We start from the raw sequence: 20,990 nt of genomic DNA, 5'->3' as shown, positions 1-20,990 counted from the left end.
GAGTAGTCATCAGCTTTGCTCTGCCAGGTGTTCATAACATCTGGTGTTGCTCTTGCAGTGGGTTTGGCACTTAGCGGCTCTTCCAGGACATAATTCTTCTGTGCAGCAATGAGGATAATCCTCAAGTTACGGACCCAGTTCGTGTAATTGCTACCATCATCTTTCAACTTTGCTTTCTCAAGGAACGCATTAAAATTCAACGGAACAACAACATGAGCCATCTATCTACAACAAACATAGACATGCAAAATACTATCAGGTACTAAGACATCCCTCTAATCATCTAAGTGATCACGTGATCCAAATCAACTAAACCATAACCGATCATCACGTGAAATGGAGTAGTTTTCAATGGTGAACATCACTATGTTGATCATATCTACTATATGATTCACGCTCGACCTTTCGGTCTCAGTGTTCCGAGGCCATATCTGCATATGCTAGGCTCATCAAGTTTAACCTGAGTATTCTGCGTGTGCAAAACTGGCTTGCACCCGTTGTAGATGGACGTAGAGCTTATCACACCCAATCATCACGTGGTGTCTGGGCACGACGAACTTTGTCAACGGTGCATACTCAGGGAGAACACTTTTATCTTGAAATTTAGTGAGAGATCATCTTACAATGCTACCGACAACCAAAGCAAAATAAGATGCATAAAAGATAAACATCACATGCAATCAATATAAGTGATATGATATGGCCATCATCATCTTGTGCTTGTGATCTCCATCTCCGAAGCACCGTCATGATCACCATCGTCACCGGCGCGACACCTTGATCTCCATCGTAGCATCATTGTCGTCTCACCAACTATTGCTTCTACAACTATCGCTACCGCTTAGTGATAAAGTAAAGCAATTATAGGGCGATTCCATTGCATACAATAAAGCAACAACCATATGGCTCCTGCCAGTTGCCGATAACTCAGTTACAAAACATGATCATCTCATACAATAAAATATAGCATCATGTCTTGACCATATCACATCACAACATGCCCTGCAAAAACAAGTTAGACGTCCTCTACTTTGTTGTTGCAAGTTTTGCGTGGCTGCTAGGGGCTCAGCAAGAACCGTTCTTACCTACGCATCAAAACCACAACAATAGTTTGTCAAGTTAGTGTTGTTTTAACCTTCTCAAGGACCGGGCGTAGCCACACTCGGTTCAACTAAAGTTGGAGAAACTGACACCCGCCAGCCGCCTGTGTGCAAAGCACGTCGGTAGAACCAGTCTCGCGTAAGCGTACGCGTAATGTCGGTCCGGGCCGCTTCATCCAACAATACCACCGAACCAAAGTATGACATGCTGGTAAGCAGTATGACTTGTATCACCCACAACTCACTTGTGTTCCACTCGTGCATATAACATCAACGCATATAACCAGGCTCGGATGCCACTGTTGGGGAACATAGTAATTTCAAAAAAATTCCTACGCACACGCAAGATCATGGTGATGCATAGCAACGAGAGGGGAGAGTGCGTCCACGTACCCTCGTAGACCGAAAGCGGAAGCATTAGCACAACGCGGTTTATGCAGTCGTACGTCTTCACGATCCGACCGATCAAGTACCGAACGCATGGCACCTCCGAGTTCTGCACACGTTCAACTCGATGACGTCCCTCGAACTCCGATCCAGCAGAGCTTTGAGGGAGAGTTTCATCAGCACGACGGCGTGGTGACGATGTTGATGTTCTACTGTCGCAGGGCTTCGCCTAAGCACCGCTACAATATTATCGAGGTAGAGACTATGGTGGAGAGGGGCACCGCACACGGCTAAAAGATCCAAGAGATCAATTGTTGTCTATGGGGTGCCCTCTCCTCCGTATATAAAGGAGGGGAGGAGAGGGCCGGCCAAGAGGAGGAGGCGTGCCCAAGGGGGGAGTCCTACTCCCACCGGGAGTAGGACTCCTCCTTTTCCTATTTGGAGAGGGAGAGGGAAGGAAGAGGAAGGAGGGAGGAAGGAGGGAGGAAGGAAAGGGGGGCCCGGCCCCCTTCCCAATTCGTATAGGGCTTGGGGGGCGCGCCCCCTCCCTTTCTCCTTTCCCCTCCTTTCCACTAAAGCCCATTAAGGCCCATATACCTCCCGGGGGTTCTGATAACCTCCCGGTGCTCCGGTATTATCCCGATCTCACCTGGAACCATCCCGGTATCCAAATATAGTCGTCCAATATATCGATCTTTACGTCTCGAACATTTTGAGACTCCTCGTCATGTCCGTGATCATATCCGGGACTCCGAACTACCTTCGGTACATCAAAAACCATAAACTCATAATATAACCGTCATCGAACTTTAAGCGTGTGGACCCTACAGGTTCGAGAACTATGTAGACATGACCGAGACACGTCTCCGGTCAATAACCAATAACAAAACCTGGATGCTCATATTGGTTCCTACATATTCTACGAAGATCTTTATCGGTCAAACTGCATAACAAAATACGTTGTTCCTTTTGTCATCGGTATGTTACTTGCTCGAGATTCGATCGTCAGTATCTCAATACCTAGTTTAATCTCATTACTGGCAAGTCTCTTTACTCGTTTCGTAACACATCATCCCGCAACTAACTCATTAGTTGCAATGCTTGCAAGGCTTAAGTGATGTGTATAACTGAGTAGGCCCAGAGATACCTCTCCAACAATCGGAGTGACAAATCCTAATCTCGAAATACGCCAACCCAACAAGTACCTTCGGAGACACCTGTAAAGCACCTTTATAATCACACAGTTACGTTGTGACGTTTGGTAGCACACAAAGTGTTGTTGGGAACGTAGTAGAATTTTAAAATTTTCTATGCATCACCAAGATCAATATATGGAGTCATCTAGCAACGAAGGAGAGAGGAGTGCATCTACATACCCTTGTAGATCACGAGCGGAAGCGTTCAAGAGAACGGGGATGATGGAGTCGTACTCGCCGTGATCCAAATCACCGATGACCAAGTGCCAAACGGATGGCACCTCCGCGTTCAACACACGTACGGAGCGGATGACGTCTCCTCCTTCTTGATCCAGCAAGGGGGAAGGAGAGGTTGATGAAGATCCAGCAGCACGACGGCGTGGTGGTGGATGCAGCAGGGATCGCAGCAGGGCTTCGCCGAGCTTCTGCGAGAGGGAGAGGTGTAGCAGGGGAGAGGGAGGCGCCAAGACTTGAGGTGCGGCTGCCCTCCCTCCCCCCCCCCACTTTATATAGGCCCCCTGGGGGGCGCCGGCCCTAGGATATGGGATCTCCTTGGGGGGCGGCCAAGGGGGAGGCTTGCCCCCAAGGCAAGTGGAGGCGACCCCCCCCCCACCCTAGGGTTTCCAACCCTAGGCGCAGGGGGCCCAAGGGGGGGCGCACCACCCACTAGGGGCTGGTTCCCTCCCCACTTCAGCCCACGGGGCCCTCCGGGATGGGTGGCCCCACCCAGTGGACCCCCAGGACACATCCGGTGGTCCCGGTACAATACCGGTGACTCTGAATCCTTCCCGATGGCCGAAACTACACTTCCTATATATAATTCTTCACCTCCGGACCATTCCGGAACTCCTCATGACGTCCGGGATCTCATCCGGGACTCCGAACAACTTTCGGGTTGCTGCATACTAATATCTCTACAACCCTAGCGTCACCGAACCTTAAGTGTGTAGACCCTACGGGTTCGGGAGACAAGCAGACATGACCGAGACGACTCTCCGGTCAATAACCAACAGCGGGATCTGGATACCCATGTTGGCTGCCACATGCTCCTCGATGATCTCATCGGATGAACCACGATGTCGAGGACTTAATTAATCCATATACAATTCCCTTTGTCAATCGGTACGTTACTTGCCCGAGACTCGATCGTCGGTATCCCAATACCTTGTTCAGTCTCGTTACCGGCAAGTCACTTTACTCATACCGTAATGCATGATCCCGTGATCAACCACTTGATCACATTGAGCTCATTATGATGATGCATTACCGAGTGGGCCCAGAGATACCTCTCCGTCATACGGAGTGACAAATCCCAGTCTCGATTCGTGCCAACCCAACAGACACTTTCGGAGACACCTGTAATGTACCTTTATAGTCACCCAGTTACGTTGTGACGTTTGGCACACCCAAAGCACTCCTACGGTATCCGGGAGTGGCACAATCTCATGGTCTATGGAAATGATACTTGACATTCAGAAAAGCTATAGCAAACGAACTACACGGTCTTTGAGCTAAGCTTAGGATTGGGTCTTGTCCATCACATCATTCTCCTAATGATGTGATCCCGTTATCAATGACATCCCCATGTCCATAGCCAGGAGACCATGACTATCTGTTGATCAACGAGCTAGTCAACTAGAGGCTCACTAGGGACACATTGTGGTCTATGTATTCACACATGTATTACGATTTCTGGATAATACAATTATAGCATGAATAATAGACAATTATCATGAACAAGGAAATATAATAATCATTTTATTATTGCCTCTAGGGCATATTTCCAACAGTCTCCCACTTGCACTAGAGTCAATCATCTAGTTACATTGTGATGAATCGAACACCCATACAGTTCTGGTGTTGATGATGTTTTGCTCTAGGGAGAGGTTTAGTCAACGGACATTCAGGTCCGTATGTACTTTACAAATCTCTATGTCTCCATTTTGAACACTTTCACGAATGGAGTTGAAGCGACGCTTGATATGCCTGGTCTTCCTGTGAAACCTGGGCTCCTTGGCAAGGGCAATAGCTCCAGTGTTGTCATAGAAGAGAGTCATCGGGCCCGGCGTATTGGGTATGACTCCTAGGTCGGTAATGAACTCCTTCACGCAGACTGCTTCGTGTGCTGCCTCCGAGGCTGCCATGTACTCCGCTTCACATGTAGATCCCGCCACAACGCTTTGCTTGCAACTGCACCAGCTTACTGCCCCACCATTCAAAATATACATGTATCCGGTTTGTGACTTACAGTCATCCAGATCTGTGTCGAAGCTAGCATCGACGTAACCCTTTACGACGAGCTCTTCATCACCTCCATAAACGAGAAACATTTCCTTGGTCCTTTTCAGGTACTTCAGGATATTCTTGACTGCTGTCCAGTGTTCCATGCCAGGATTACTTTGGTACCTTCCTACCAAACTCACGGCAAGGTTTACATCAGGTCTGGTACACAGCATAGCATACATGATAGACCCTATGGCCGAGGCATAGGGGACGACACTCATATTTTCTCTATCTTTTGCCGTGGTCGGGCATTGAGCCATGCTCAATCTCATACCTTGCAATACAGGCAAGAACCCCTTCTTTGACTGATCCATTTTGAACTTCTTCAATATCTTGTCAAGGTACGTACTCTGCGAAAGACCAATGAGGCATCTCAATCTATCTCTATAGATCTTGATGCCTAATATATAAGCAGCTTCTCCAAGGTCCTTCGTTGAAAAACACTTGTTCAAGTAGGCCTTTATGCTTTCCAAGAATTCTATATCATTTCCCATCAACAGTATGTCATCCACATACAATATGAGAAATGCTAGAGAGCTCCCACTCACTTTCTTGTAAATGCAGGCTTCTCCATAAGTCTGCATAAACCCAAACGCTTTGATCATATCATCAAAATGAATGTTCCAACTCCAAGATGCTTGCACCAGCCCATAAATCGAGCGTTGGAGCTTGCACACCTTGTCAGCATTCTTAGGGTCGACAAAACCTTCCGGCTGCATCATATACAATTCTTCCTTAAGGAAACCATTAAGGAATGTCGTTTTGACGTCCATTTGCCATATCTCATAATCATAGAATGCGGCAATTGCTAACATGATTCGGATGGACTTCAGCTTCGCTACAGGTGAGAAAGTCTCATCGTAGTCAACCCCTTCAACTTGTCGATGACCCTTAGCGATAAGCCGAGCTTTATAGATGGTCACATTACCATTCGCGTCTGTCTTCTTCTTAACGATCCATTTATTTTCTATGGCTCGCCGATCATCAGGCAAGTCAGTCAAAGTCCATACTTCGTTTTCATACATGGATCCTATCTCGGATTTCATGGCTTCCAGCCATTTGTCGGAATCCGGGCCCGCCATCGCTTCTTCATAGTTCAAAGGTTCACCGTTGTCTAACAACATGATTTCCAAGACAGGGTTACCGTACCACTCTAGTGCGGAATGTGTCCTTGTGGACCTACGAAGTTCAGTAGCAACTTGATCTGAAGTTTCATGATCATCATCATCAACTTCCTCTCTAGTCGGTGCAGGCACCTCAGGAACATTTTCTTGAGCTGCGCCACTTACCGATTCAAGAGGTAATACTTCATCAAGTTCTACCTTCCTCCCACTTATTTCTTTCGAGAGAAACTCTTTCTCTAGAAAGGACCCTTTCTTGGCAACAAAGATCTTGCCCTCGGATTTGAGGCAGAAGGTATACCCAATAGTTTCTTTAGGGTATCCTATGAAGACGCATTTTTCTGATTTGGGTTCGAGCTTTTCAAGTTGAAGTTTCTTCACATAAGCATCGCATCCCCAAACTTTTAGAAATGACAGCTTAGGTTTCTTCCCAAACCATAATTCATACGGTGTCGTCTCAACGGATTTCGATGGAGCCCTATTTAAAGTGAATGCGGCAGTCTCTAAAGCATAGCCCCAAAATGATAGCGGTAAATCGGTAAGAGACATCATAGATCGCACCATATCTAATAGAGTGCGATTACGATGTTCGGACACACCATTACGCTGAGGTGTTCTAGGCGGCGTTAGTTGTGAAACTATTCCACATTTTCTTAAGTGTGTGCCAAATTCGTGACTCAAGTATTCTCCCCCACGATCTGATTGCAAGAACTTGATTTTCCTGTCACGTTGATTCTCAACCTCACTCTGAAATTCCTTGAACTTTTCAAAGGTCTCAGACTTGTGTTTCATTAAGTAGACATACCCATATCAACTCAAGTCATCAGTGAGGGTGAGAACATAATGATAGCCACCGCGAGCCTCAACACTCATTGGACCGCACACATCAGTATGTATGATTTCCAATAAGTTGGTTGCTCGCTCCATTGTTCCTGATAACGGAGTCTTGGTCATTTTACCCATGAGGCATGGTTCACACGTGTCAAATGATTCGTAATCAAGAGACTCTAAAAGTCCATCTGCATGGAGCTTCTTCATGCGTTTGACACCTATGTGACCAAGGCGGCAGTGCCACAAGTATGTGGGACTATCATTATCAACCTTACATCTTTTGGTATTCACACTATGAATATGTGTAGCATTACGCTCGAGATTCATTAAGAATAAACCATTCACCATCAGAGCATGACCATAAAATATATCTCTCATATAAATAGAACAACCATTATTCTCGGATTTAAATGAGTAGCCATCTCGTATTAAATGAGATCCTGATACAATGTTCATGCTCAAAGCTGGCACTAAATAACAATTATTGAGGTTTAAAACTAATCCCGTAGGTAAATGTAGAGGTAGCGTGCCGATGGCGATCACATCGACCTTGGAACCATTCCCGGCGCGCATCGTCACCTCGTCCTTCGCCAGTCTCCGCTTATTCCGCAGCTCCTGCTTTGAGTTACAAATGTGAGCAACCGCACCGGTATCAAATACCCAGGAGCTACTACGAGTACTGGTAAGGTACACATCAATTACATGTATATCACATATACCTTTTGTGATGTCGGCCTTCTTGTCCGCTAAGTATTTGGGGTAGTTCCGCTTCCATTGACCACTTCCCTTGCAATAAAAGCACTCAGTCTCGGGCTTGGGTCCATTCTTTGGCTTCTTCCCGGCAGCTTGCTTACCGGGCACGGCAACTCCCTTGCCGTCCTTCTTGAAGTTCTTCTTACCCTTGCCTTTCTTGAACTTAGTGGTTTCATTCACCATCAACACTTGATGTTCCTTTTTGACTTCTACCTCTGCTGATTTCAGCATTGCAAATACTTAAGGAATGGTCTTTTCCATCCCCTGCATATTGAAGTTCATCACAAAGCTCTTGTAGCTCGGTGGAAGCGACTGAAGGATTCTGTTAATGACCGCATCATCCGGGAGATTAACTCCCAGCTGAGTCAAGCGGTTATGCAACCCAGACATTTTGAGTATGTGCTCACTGACAGAACTATTTTCCTCCATCTTACAGCTGAAGAACTTGTCGGAGACTTCATATCTCTCGACCCGGGCATGACCTTGAAAAACCATTTTCAGCTCTTCGAACATCTCATATGCTCCGTGTCTCTCAAAACGCTTTTGGAGCCCCGATTCTAAGTTGTAAAGCATGCCACACTGAACGAGGGAGTAATCATCAGCATGTGTCTGCCAAGCATTCATAACGTCTTGGTTCTGTGGGACGGGTGCGTCACCTAGCAGTGCTTCTAGGACATAATCTTTCTTGGCGGCTATGAGGATGATCCTCAGGTTCCGGACCCAGTCCGTATAGTTGCTGCCATCGTCTTTCGGCTTGGTTTTCTCTAGGAACGCGTTGAAGTTGAGGACAATGTTGGCCATTTGATCTACAAGACATATTGTAAAGATTTTAGACTAAGTTCATGATAATTAAGTTCATCTAATAAAATTATTCAATGAACTCCCACTCAGATAGACATCCCTCTAGTCATCTAAGTATAACATGATCCGAGTTAACTAGGCCGTGTCCGATCATCACGTGAGACGGACTAGTCAACATCGGTGAACATCTTCATGTCGATCGTATCTTCTATACGACTCATGCTCGACCTTTCGGTCTTCTGTGTTCCGAGGCCATATCTGTACATGCTAGGCTCGTCAAGTCAACCTAAGTGTATTGCGTGTGTAAATCTGTCTTACACCCATTGTATTCGAACGTTAGAATCTATCACACCCGATCATCACATGGTGCTTCGAAACAACGAACCTTCGCAACGGTGCACAGTTAGGGGGAACACTTTCTTGAAATTATTACGAGGGATCATCTTATTTAAGCTACCGTCGTTCTAAGCAAATAAGATGTAAAACATGATAAACATCACATGCAATCAAATAGTGACATGATATGGCCAATATCATTTGCTCCTTTGATCTCCATCTTCGGGGCTCCATGATCATCGTTGTCACCGGCATGACACCATGATCTCCATCATCGTGTCTTCTTGAAGTTGTCTCGTCATCTATTACTTCTACTACTATGGCTAATGCTTTAGCAATAAAGTAAAGTAACTACATGACGTTTAAGTTGACACGCAGGTCATAAATAAATAAAGACAACTCCTATGGCTCCTGCCGGTTGTCATACTCATCGACATGCAAGTCATGATTCCTATTACAAGAACATGATCAATCTCATACATCACATATATCATTCATCATTCATCACAATCTTTGGCCATATCACATCACAAAACACTTGCTGCAAAAACAAGTTAGACGTCCTCTAATTGTTGTTGCAAGTTTTTACGTGGCTGCTATAGGTTTCTAGCAAGAACGTTTCTTACCTACGCCAAAACCACAACGTGAATTGCCAATTTCTATTTACCCTTCATAAGGACCCTGTTCATCGAATCCGATCCGACTAAAGTGGGAGAGACAGACACCCGCCAGCCACCTTATGCAACTAGTGCATGTCAGTCGGTGGAACCGGTCTCACATAAGCGTACATGTAAGGTTGGTCCGGGCTGCTTCATCCCATGATGCCGCCGAATCAAGATAAGACTAGTAACGGCAAGCAAATTGACAATATCGATGCCCACAACTACTTTGTGTTCTACTCGTGCATAGTAAATACGCATAGACCTAGCTCTGATACCACTGTTGGGGAACGTAGCAGAATTTTAAAATTTTCTACGCATCACCAAGATCAATCTATGGAGTCATCTAGCAACGAAGGAGAGAGGAGTGCATCTACCTACCCTTGTAGATCACGAGCGGAAGCATTCAAGAGAACAGGGATGATGGAGTCGTACTCGCCGTGATCCAAATCACCGATGACCAAGTGTCGAACGGACGGCACCTCCGCGTTCAACACATGTACGGAGCGGATGACGTCTCCTCCTTCTTGATCCAGCAAGGGGGAAGGAGAGGTTGATGAAGATCCAGCAGCACGACGGCGTGGTGGTGGATGCAGCAGTGATCGCAGCAGGGCTTCACCGAGCTTCTGCGAGAGGGAGAGGTGTAGCAGGGGAGAGGGAGGCACCAAGACTTGAGGTGCGGCTGCCCTCCCTCCCCCCCCCCTCATATAGGCCCCCTGGGGGCGCCGGCCCTAGGAGATGGGATCTCCTTGGGGGGGGCGGCCAAGGGGGAGGCTTGCCCCCCAAGGCAAGTGGAGGCGCCCCCCCCCCCCACCCTAGGGTTTCCAACCCTAGGCGCAGGGAGCCCAAGAGGGGGCGCACCAGCCCACTAGGGGCTGGTTCCCTCCCCACTTCAGCCCACAGGGCCCTCCGTGATGGGTGGCCCCACCCGGTGGACCCCCGGGACCCATCCGGTGGACCCTTGGGACCCATCCGGTGGTCCCAGTATAATACCGGTGACTCTGAATCCTTCTCGATGGCCGAAACTACACTTCCTATATATAATTCTTCACCTCCAGACCATTCCGGAACTCCTCGTGACGTCCGGGATCTCATCCGGGACTCCGAACAACTTTTGGGTTGCTGCATACTAATATCTCTACAACCCTAGCGTCACCGAACCTTAAGTGTGTAGACCCTACGGGTTCGGGAGACAAGTAGACATGACCGAGACGACTCTCTGGTCAATAACCAACAGCGGGATCTGGATACCCATGTTGGCTCCCACATGCTCCTCGATGATCTCATCGGATGAACCACGATGTTGAGGACTTAATCAATCCATATACAATTCCCTTTGTCAATCGGTACGTTACTTGCCCGAGACTCGATCGTCGGTATCCCAAAACCTTGTTCAGTCTCGTTACCGGCAAGTCACTTTACTCGTACCATAATGCATGATCTCGTCATCAACCACTTGATCACATTGAGCTCATTATGATGATGCATTACCGAGTGGGCCCAGAGATACCTCTCCGTCATACGGAGTGACAAATCCGAGTCTCGATTTGTGCCAACCCAACAGACACTTTCGGAGACACCTGTAATGTACCTTTATAGTCACCCAGTTATGTTGTGACGTTTGACACACGCAAAGCACTCCTACGGTATCCGGGAGTTGCACAATCTCATGGTCTAAGGAAATGATACTTGACATTCAGAAAAGCTATAGCAAACGAACTACACGATCTTTGAGCTAAGCTTAGGATTGGGTCTTGTCCATCACATCATTCTCCTAATGATGTGATCCCGTTATCAATGACATCCCCATGTCCATAGCCAGGAAACCATGACTATCTGTTGATCAATGAGCTAGTCAACTAGAGGCTCACTAGGGACACATTGTGGTATATGTATTCACACATGTATTACGATTTCCGGATAATACAATTATAGCATGAATAATAGACAATTATCATGAACAAGGAAATATAATAATCATTTTATTATTGCCTCTAGGGCATATTTCCAACAAGTGTTCCTCCGGTAAACGGGAGTTGCATAATCTCATAGTCATAGGAACATGTATAAGTCATGAAGAAAGCGGTAGCAACAAACTAAACGATCATCGTGCTAAGCTAACGGATGGGTCAAGTCAATCACATCATTCTCCAATGATGTGATCCCGTTAATCAAATGACAACTCATGTCTATGGTCAGGAAACATAACCATCATTGATTTAACGAGCTAATCAAGTAGAGGCATACTAGTGACGCTTTGTTTGTCTATGTATTCACACATGTATCATGTTTCCGGTTAATACAATTCTAGCATGAATAATAAACATTTATCATGATATAAGGAAATAAATAATAACTTTATTATTGCCTCTAGGGCATATTTCCTTCACACGTTCCCTCATAGACCGTAAGCGGAAGCGTTATGAGAACGCGGTTGATGTAGTCGAACGTCTTCGCGATCCGACCGATCCAAGTACCGAATGCATGGCACCTCCGAGTTCAGCACACGTTCAGCTCGATGACGTCCCACGAACTCCGATCCAGTAGAGCTTCACGGGAGATTTCTGTCGGCACGACGGCGTGATGACAGTGATGATGTTGCTACCAACGCAGGGCTTCGTCTAAGCACCGCTACGATATGATCGAGGTGGATTATGGTGGAGGGGGGCACCGCACACGGCTTGGGCCAATCAACTTGTGTGTTCTAGGGTGCCCCCTACCCCCGTATATAAAGGAGCAAGGGGGAGGTCGGCCAGCCCTTGCTAGACGCGCCAGGAGGAGTCCTCCTCCTAGTAGGAGTAGGACTCCCCTTTCCTACTCCTGCTAGGAGGAGGAAAGGAAGAACGAGATGAAGAAGGAAGGAGAGGGAGGAAAGGAGGAAAGGAGGGCCTCCCCCCTAGTCCAATTTGGTTTGGGCTAGGGGGATGCGCGCCCTGCAACCTCTCTTCCACCACTTGGCCCATGAGGCCCAATACATCTTCCCCGTATTCCCGTAACTCCCCGGTACTCCGAAAAATACCCGAATCAGTCGAAACCTTTCCTATGTCCGAATATAGTCGTCCAATATATCAATCTTTACGTCTCGATCATTTAGAGACTCCTCGTCATGTCCCCGGTCTTATCCGGGACTCCGAACTATCTTCGGTACATCAAATCACATAAACTCATAATACCGATCGTCGCCGAACGTTAAGCGTGCGGACCCTATGGGTTCGAGAACTATGTAGACATGACCGAGACATGTCTCCGGTCAATAACCAATAGCGGAACCTGGATGTTCATATTGGTTCCTACATATTCTACGAAGATCTTTATCGGTCAAACCGCATAACAACATACGTTGTTCCCTTTGTCACCGGTTTGTTACTCACCCGAGATTCGATCGTCGGTATCTCAATACCTAGTTCAATCTTGTTACCGGCAAGTCTCTTTACTCGTTTCCGTAATGTATCATCCCGCAACTGACTCATTAGTTGCATTGCTTGCAAGGCTTATAGTGATGTGCATTATCGAGAGGGCCCAGATATATCTCTCCGATAATCGGAGTGACAAATCCTAATCTCGGTCTATGCCAAATCAACAAGTACCATCGAAGACACCTGTAGAGCACCTTTATAATCACCCAGTTACGTTGTGACGTTTGGTAGCACACAAAGTGTTCCTCCGATAATCAGGAGTTGCATAATCTCATAGTCATAGAAACCTGTATAAGTCATGAAGAAAGCAATAGCTGTAAACTAAAACGATCAAGTGCTAAGCTAACGGAATGGGTCAAGTCAATCACATCATTCTCCTAATGATGTGATCCCGTTTATCAAATGACAACGCATGTCTATGGCTAGGAAACTTAACCATCTTTGATCAACGAGCTAGTCAAGTAGAGGCATACTAGTGACACTCTGTTTGTCTATGTATTCACACATGTATTATGTTTCCAGTTAATACAATTCTAGCATGAATAATAAACATTTATCATGAAATAAGGAAATAAATAATAACTTTATTATTGCCTCTAGGGCATATTTCCTTCAGCTATTGCTATGGACCCATAGGTCCTGTGGGGAACTACTCACGCATCTTTGGAGAGGCAGCAAGGTTGATGTAGAAGCCCTCCATGATCGATTCCCCCTCCGGCAGAGTACCAGAAAAGGCCTCCAGATGGAATCATGGAAGAATAGAGGCTTGCGGCTACGGAATAATTGTTTCGGGTCTCGCCTTGGGGGTTTCAGAATATTTGGGAACTTATTGCGTTGGAAGTAGGTCAAACGGAACTACGAGGAGATGATAAGGGTGCACGGCATGCCTACCCCCTAGGGCACGCCGTGCTGCCTTGTTGTCTCCTCCTCTGGCTTCTAGACCACCCAGAAGCTTCCTAGGTCTCTTTGGTCCAGAAAAATTTATCAAAATATTTCATCGTGTTTGGACTATGTTTGGTATGGATTTTCTATAAAACCAAAAACATGTAGAAACAACAACTAATACTGGTCACTGAGTTAGTAGGTTAGATCCCCAAAATGATACAAAATGGTGTATGAAGTGTTGGGGAACATAGTAATTTAAAAAAAATCCTACGCACACGCAAGATCATGGTGATGCATAGCAACGAGAGGGGAGAGTGTCATCTATGTACCCTCGTAGACCATAAGCGGAAGCGTTATAACAATGCGGTTGATGTAGTCGTACGTCTTCACGATCAACCGATCCACAGTACCGAACATACGGCACCTCCGCGTTCAGCACATGTTCAGCAAGGTGATGTCCCACGAACTCACGATCCAGTAGAGCTTCGGGAAGAACTTCGTCAGCACGACGGCGTGGTGATGGTATTGATCAAGCTATCGACGCAGGGTTTCTCCTAAGCACCGCTACGATATGACCGAGGTGGATTATGGTGGAGGGGGGCACCGCACATGGCTAAAAGATCAATGATCAATTGTTGTGTGTCTATGAGGTGCCCCCTGGCCACGTATATAAAGGAGGGAGGAGGAGGAGGCCAGCCTTAGAGGGGGCACGCCAAGTGTGGGGGGTCCTACTAGGACTCCCAAGTCCTAGTAGGATTCCCATTTTCCTTTCCGGAGTAGGAGAGAAGAAAGAAGGAAAGAGAGAGGGAGTGGAAAAGGGCAAAGGGGGCGCCACCCCCTTTCCCATAGTCCAATTCGCACCCATGGGGGGCGCGCGCCTCCTTCCCTTTGGCCTGCCTCCTCTTTTCCCGTATGGCCCAATAAGGCCCAGTACTTCTCCCGGCGAATTCCCGTAACTCTCCAGTACTCCGAAAAATACCCGAATCACTCGGAACCTTTTCGATGTCTGAATATAGCCTTCCAATATATCGATCTTTGCGTATCGACCATTTCGAGACTCCTCGTCATGTCCCCGATCTTATTCGGTACTCCGAACAAACTTCATTCATCAAATCACATAACTCATAATACAAATCATCACAGAACATTAAGCGTGCTGTGACGCCCGGATATTTAAGCTACAGTAATCATGTGCTAATGATGACACGTCACCATTGTTACTGTTGCTAATCTCACTTAGATTCTAATCGGTCCAAATCCAAATTTAAATTAAAGTCAAACAATAAAAGTTTTCGAATGTCAAAACTAAAATGTGCAAGCTATGGAAAATAATTCATAAGTATTATTGGTGGTGAAACCAAACTTGTATAAAAGGTTTAAGTGCATTTAAATGTTTAAAATAGTGTCTTAAACAATTATGTAAATGCCTTTTTTATAATTTCTATATTAACAATTAATTTATTTAAGTACCAAGCTTTTTGTGGCAGAGGTATAAATAGCAAATACTAATTTAGAAACCAGGTTCTCATTTTACTTCAACTAAGTTAAGGTGTAGATAAATAAATAAAAAGAAAAACAAATCACTAACAAAAAAAGCCCCTTTCCCCCTGGGCCAAATGGCCCAGCTGGCCTCACTGGCCAAACCAGACCAGCCCACCAGTGCCACCTCCCTCCCTCTTCTATTCACGGGGAGGGGGGTGTGGGCACCGGCGATGGCCACCACGGTAGAGGGCGTCGCTGTGGCGCCCATCCATCACCCCCCGGCGCCTACTTAACCGACGCCCTCCTCTCCACGCGAACCCTAGCTCACCCCATTCCCCTTCCTCCTTCTCCTCGCGCCCTCGTTTGCACGATCCCGCACCTCACCACGCGGTCATCGCCTTGTCGTCGTTGTCCCCGTGGTCGGCTGCATCCCTACGCTGCGCCACCACGTCCTGGAGCTTCGCCGTCGTCGCCTTCGTCTCCCTCACCACTGGATTGAGCCCGGGGCCCTGCATCGCATCGTCACCGTCGTCTCCTTCAACTACGGTCACTGGCGCGCACCCGCTCGATCTGCTCCACTGCGCCCTCCCCGTCCTCCCCGGACTGCCCCGAGCTCGCCCCTGCGCTCCTCGGTAAGCCCTCGACCGATTCCGCTCCCCCCTCTGGAATCTTGTCTGTTTCACGATCGTGTCGCCGTTGCCCAAACCTGTGGCTGCGCTCACCGCACCCCCACCGTGCTTCGTGTGCGCGTCCGGGGCTCGTCCGCCCGCGCCCCTGGCTGCGAGCATGTGCCTTGCTCGGCCGCAGCCGCGCCCGGCCCGCTCCCCCTTCCACTGTCGACGACATCTGCGCGCACGCATCACCGCACTCGTCGGAGACCACCCTTGCCTGCACGCCTCCTCCCCTGCGCTCACCCCCTACGCATGTGGCCGCGCCCCCGGTCGCTTCCTGCCGCAGCACCCACGCCGCCTCGCTTGCCCCTGCTCCGCGCTGCTTCAACCTGCTGTCGCCGCCGCCTTCTGCTGCCCACTGCGTACCACGCTGCTGCTACTACTTCTGTTGTGCTACTCCGCCAGCCGCCCTACTGCTGTTGCACTATGCTGCCACCTCCGCCTCCCACCGCCGGCAGGCCCGCCGTTGCCTGCCCCGGCCGGGTCGCCGGCGCCTTCTGCACGCGAGCACAGAGTAGCCATGGCCGGCTCTCTGTTGCTGGAATGATGCCCCTGTGTTACTTAGGGGCTAATCCACTTTAGATTAATAAACATCCCTCTTTGTTTTAATGTGTGGCTGACACATGGGGCCTACCAACTAATTAAATTGTGTAGATTAACTCTAAATCAAAACTGAGTCTATGACATGTGGCCCCCACCTAATAATCTGTTAGAATTAATTAAGCTGCTAATTTGCACTGTCTCTATGACAGCTAGGTCCCACCAGCCTGTTTGACCAGTCAACGTTGACCCAGTCAACCGCTGACTGGACTATTGACTTTGACCCTGCCCCCACCTGTCATACACTGTGGTTGGCATTGCACTACGTGACAAAAGTATTTACTGATTAAATTTTGGTATATAAATAAATCCATAATATGCATTAAACTTTAGAAATTAATATAAAATAAACCGTAGTTCGGATAAAAAAACTTTGTACATGAAAGTTGCTCAGAACGACGAGACGAATCCGGATACGCAGCCCGTTCGTCCGTCACACATCCCTAGCATAGAGAACACGCAACTTTCCCCCTCCGGTTCATCTGTCCGAAACGCGAAACACCGGGGATACTTTTCCGGATGTTTCCCCCCTTCGTCGGTATCACCTCCTACCGTGTTAGGGCACGCTTAGCATCACGCCTTGTCTTGTGTCATGCATCATCATGCATTTGTTTGCATTGTATTTATTGTTTCTTCCCCCTCTTCTCTCGCTAGACACCGAGACCGACGCCGCTGCTACCCAGTACGACTACGGTGTTGACGACTCCTCCTTCTTGCCAGAGCAATCAGGCAAGCCCCCCCTTTGACCACCAGATATCGCCTACTCTTCTCTATACTGCTTGCATTAGAGTAGTGTAGAATGTTACTGTTTTTCATTAATCCTATTCTAGTGCATAGCCTGTCCTTGCTACTACTATTGTTACCTTTACCTGCTATCCTAATGCTTAGTATAGGATGCTAGTGTTCCATCAGTGGCCCTACACTCTTGTCCGTCTGCCATGCTATACTACTGCGTCGTGATCACTTCGTGAGGTGATCACGGGCATATGCTATATACTTTATCCTGTACATTACTTATGATATTGTTCGGAGTTGGGGGCTGAAGGGGCAGGTGGCTCCATCCCGGTAGAGGTGGGCCTGGGTTCCCGACGGCCCCCGACTGTTACTTTGTGGCGGAGCGACATGGCAGGTTGAGACCATCTAGGAGAGAGGTGGGCCTGGCCCTGGTCGGCGTTCGCGGTTAATTCAAGATAACACGTTTAACAAGATCTTGGTATTTGATCTGAGTCTGGCCACTGGCCTATATGCACTAACCATCTACGCGGGGACAGTTATGGGCACTCGACGTCGTGGTATCAGCCGAAGCCTTCGTGACATCAGCGACTGAGCGGCGCACGCCGGATTGGACTGGAACGCCTGCTAGGCTAGGTCTGCTTCCGGCCGCGTTCGCAACGTGCAGGTGTGCAAAGGGCGATGGGCCCAGACCCCTGCGCCATAGGATTTAGACCAGCGTGCTGACCTCTCTGTTGTGCCTAGGTAAGGCTGCGACGTGTTGATCTTCTGAGGCTGGGCATGACCTAGGAAAGTGTGTCCGGCCAAATGGGATCGAGCGTGTTGGGTTATGTGGTGCATCCCTGCAGGGAAGTTAATCTATTCGAATAGCCATGATCTTCGGTAACAGGACGACTTGGAGTTGTACCTTGACCTTATGACAACTAGAACCGGATACTTAATAAAACACACCCTTCCAAGTGCCAGATACAACCGGTGGTCGCTCTCTCACAGGGCGACGAGGGGAGGATCATCAGTTAGGTTTTATGTTATGCGATGCTACTTGGTGAACTTACCATCTACTCTCTTCTACATTATGCAAGATGGAGGTGGCCAGAAGCGTAGTTTTTGATAGGACTAGCTATCCCCCTCTTATTCCGGCATTCTGCAGTTCAGTCCACATATGATACCCTTATTCCATTTGATACCAATGCATACAAATGTAGTGTAGCTCCTTGCTTGCGAGTACTTTGGATGAGTACTCATGGTTGCTTTGCTGTGATAGCCTGGCTTATTAGGGATGATAGACTACTCATATCAATAAGGAATTCCTTCTTTTCTGGGAGCCCATTCGGACAGAACTCCAAAGTTAAGCGTGCTGAGCTTGGAGTAGTGTCAGGATGGGTGACCGACCGGGAAGTTGCTCTCGGGTGCGCACGAGTGAGGACAAAGTGCGCAGAAAAGACTAGTATTGATCTGTGGGGCCAGTCTAGATCCCGCCAGGAGTAACGACCACCGGCGGGTGTGTCCAAGGTGTTACAAGTTGGTATCAGAGCCGACCCTCGCGGTTACACGGATGGTTGCGGACAGGTGCGTGGTCATGTTGTTCATGACGTTTGTGACCCGTTGTGGCACCCGGCATGGCACATGTACCGGACTGGAAGCACAGACGTTTGTGCCAAGAGGGAACGTTCCTATGGCCCGACGAGGACGTCGGTTCCTCTGAGTGGGGTGTATGTGATAGCCTGGCTTATTAGGGATGATAGACTACTCATATCAATAAGGAATTCCTTCTTTTCCGGGAGCCCATTCAGACAGAACTCCAAAGTTAAGCGTGCTCAGCTTGGAGTAGTGTCAAGATGGGTGACCGACCGGGAAGTTGCTCCCGGGTGCGCACGAGTGAGGACAAAGTGCGTAGGAAAGACTAGTATTGATCTGTGGGGCCAGTCTAGATCCCGCCAGGAGTAACGACCACCGGCGGGTGTGTCCAGGGTGTTACATTTGCTTCCCCTTTTTCCCCTTTCCTATACCCGATTGCTGCGACCAGACGTTGGAGTCCAGGAGCCAGACGCCACTGTCGACGACGACTACTAATACTCGGGAGGTGCCTACTACTATGTGCAGCCCGCTGATGACGACCAGGAGTAGTTTAGGAGGATCCCAGGCAGGAGGCCTACGCCTCTTTCGATCTGTATCCCAGTTTGTGCTAGCCTTCTTAAGGCAAACTTGTTTAACTTATGTCTGTTCTCAGATATTGTTGCTTCCGCTGACTCGTCTATGATCGAGCTCTTGTATTCGAGCCCTCGAGGCCCCTAGCTTGTAATATGATGCTTGTATGACTTATTTTATTTGTAGAGTTGTGTTGTGATATCTTCCCGTGAGTCCCTGATCTTGATCATACACATTTGCGTGTATGATTAGTGTACGGTCAAATCGGGGGCGTCACACGTGCGGACCCTACGGGTTTGAGAACTATGTAGACATGACCGAGACTCATCTCCGGTCAATAACCAATAGTGGAACATGGATGCTCATATTGGTTCCTACATATTCTATGAAGATCTTTATCGGTCAAACCACATAACGGTATACGTTGATCCCTTTGTCATCGGTATGTTACTTGCCCGAGATTCGATAGTCGGTATCTCAATACCTAGTTCAATCTCGTTACCGGCAAGTCTCTTTACTCGTTCCGTAATGCATCATCCCGCAACTAACTCATTAGTCACATTGCTTGCAAGGCTTATAGTGATGTGCATTACCGAGAGGGCCCAGAGATACCTCTCAGACAATCGGAGTGACAAATCCTAATCTCTATCTATGCCAACTCAACAAGTACCATCGGAGACACCTGTAGAGCACCTTTATAATCACCGAGTTACATTGTGACATTTGGTAGAACACAAAGTGTTCCTCCGGTATTCGGGAGTTGCATAATCTCATAGTCAGAGTAACATGTATAAGTCATGAAGAAAGTGGTAGCAACAAACTAAACGATCATCGTGCTAAGCTAACGGAATGGGTCAAGTCAATCACACCATTCTCTAATGATGTGATCCCGTTAATTAAATGATAACTCATGTCTATGGCTAGGAAACTTAACCATCTTTGATTCAACAAGCTAGTCAAGTAGAGGCATACTAGTGACACTCTGTTTGTCTATGTATTCACATATGTACTAAGTTTCCGGTTAATACAATTCTATCATGAATAATGAACATTTATCATGATATAAGGAAATAAATAATAACTTTATTATTGCCTCTAGGGCATATTTCCTTCAGTCTCCCACTTGCACTAGAGTTAATAATCTAGTTCACATCTTTATATGATTAGTTCACATCTCCATGTGACTAATACCCAAAGGGTTTACTAGAGTCAATAACCTAGTTCACATCGCTATGTGATTAACACCCAAAGAGTGATCATGTTTTTCTTGTGAGAGAAGTTTAGCCTACGGGTCTGCAACATTCAGATCGTATGTATTTCGCAAATTTCTATGTCTACAATGCTCTGCACGAAGCTACTCTAGCTAATTGCTCCCACTTTCAATATGTATCCAGATCGAGACTTAGAGTCATCTAGATCGATGTAAAAAGCTTGCATCGATGTAACTCTTTACGACGAACTCTTTTATCACCTCCATAACCGAGAAATATTTCCTTAGTCCTCTAAGGATAATTTTGACCGTTGTCTAGTGATCTACTCCTAGATCACTATTGTACTCCCTTGCCAGAAAGATGCTAAGGTATACAATA

This window comes from Triticum aestivum, chromosome 5A (assembly GCF_018294505.1).
Source record: "Triticum aestivum cultivar Chinese Spring chromosome 5A, IWGSC CS RefSeq v2.1, whole genome shotgun sequence".
Taxonomy (NCBI): Eukaryota; Viridiplantae; Streptophyta; class Magnoliopsida; order Poales; family Poaceae; genus Triticum; species Triticum aestivum.
This window is presented reverse-complemented; position numbering follows the sequence as displayed.